Below are 1,786 nucleotides of genomic sequence, written 5' to 3'. Positions count from 1 at the left end.
GCTGCTGTCGGTGGGCGTAGCGAGCGAGCCGTTGTGTGTTTTCTTTTTTTTTTTACATTTTAATTTAAATAAATAAATAAATAATTATATTTATAGGTTTTTTCTGCATTTATTTTTGCTGCTGCAGCACAAAACACCCCCGACAGAGCCGCACCGCCGCAGCAGCAACCACCGATGTGCGCATACACCCCAGCGAGCTGCTGCTGCTGGGGGTTTATACTATCACCAAAATAAATAAAATAAAAACAAACAAAAACAAAATAAACAACCACTCTATCGTAGCAGCAGCTGCTGCAGCAACACCTAAACTGCTGCTGCTGCTGCGACGAGTAAGTTGCTGCTGCTGCTGCAGCAACAACTGAGCTGCAGCAGCAGCAGCAGCAGCAGCAGCAGCAGCAAGTGCTGCTGCAGCACCATCAACTATACAACTGCTGCTGCTGATGAACTGCTGCATCGGCAGCAACAACGAAGCTGCTGCAGCAGCAGCATCTAAACAGCTGCTGCAGCAGCAGCAACTAAACTGCTGCTGCAGCAGCAACTCAACTGCTGCAGCAGCAGCAACTAAACTACAGTGTAGCGCTAGGGGACCGGACGTAGGGACAAGTAACCCACACCACGGCTCTTTAGGGTTTAGGGTTTAGGGTTTAGAGTTTAGGGTTTAGGGTTTAGGGTTTAGGTTGTTTCAGGTGTCTGTACACCCCGAGGGCGCCTGCTATGGCAGAAGCAGCAGCAGCAGCAGCAGCAGCTGCTGCTGCTGCTGCTGCTGCTCCTGTTGCTGCTGCTGTTGCTGGTTGCTGTTTTCTATGTGTAAGGTAAAGGAGACAAATAAAAAGAAAATAGAGACAGAGAAAAGGATAAACAGAGACAGAAAAAAAGGAGACAGATAAAAAGGAGACAGCTACACACGCAGAAGAGAGAAAGGGAGACAAACAAATAAAAATAAATAAAAATAAATAAAATAAACAGAAATAATAAAATATAATAAGAAGAAACGCAAAAACAATAAAATATAAAAAAACAAAAAAAATAAATAAAAAGGAGACAAACAAAGAGAGCTGCAGCTGATGCTGTCGGTACAGCAGGAACAGCTAAAGAAGGGTTTAGGGTTTAGGGTTTAGGGTTTAGGGTTTAGGGTTTAGGATTGAGACGGAGGGTTTATAAGAGTTGCTGCTACACAGCACCCAAAGATACAACAGCAGCAGCAACAGCAGCAGCAGCAGCAACAGCAGCAGCAGCAGCAGCAGCAGGAAGCAGCGTTTCTGTTTGCGTTTAGGGTTTAGGGTTTAGGGTTTAGGGTTTAGGGTTTACTGCAGCAGCAAGGAGGAGACAGTTGTTTATAAAGAAAAATTTGTTTGTTTGTCTCTCTTTTGCTGCTTCTTCTGTCTCCCTTTTAAACTGTCTTGCTGCTGCTGTTGCTGCTGCTGCTGCTGCTGCTGCTGCTGTTGTTGCTTCTGTTGCTGCTGCTGGTGGTGGTGCTGTTGTTGCTGCTGCTGTCGTTGCTGCTGCTGCTGCTGTTGCTGCCGCTGCTGCTGCAACAAACAAAAACCAAAAACTCTTCTCTATTGCTCTGCTGCATCTAGCTAGCTGCTGCATGCAGCTAGCTGCTGCTGCATGCAGCTAGCTGCTGCTGCGTGTAGCTAGCTGCTGCTGCTGTGTGTAGCTAGCTGCTGCTGCTGTGTGTAGCTAGCTGTTAGTCGATAGCAGCAGCAGCAGAAAGGAGACAGGAAAAGACACAAAGGAGACAGTTTGCTGCAGCTGTGTTTCTCTTGGCTTGCATAGATTGTCT

This window comes from Eimeria mitis, genomic scaffold (genome assembly GCF_000499745.2).
Source record: "Eimeria mitis Houghton genomic scaffold, Emh_scaff1593, whole genome shotgun sequence".
Lineage (NCBI taxonomy): Eukaryota > Apicomplexa > Conoidasida > Eucoccidiorida > Eimeriidae > Eimeria > Eimeria mitis.
The sequence above is the reverse complement of the archived record's forward strand: the minus strand, read 5'-3'. Positions refer to the sequence as shown.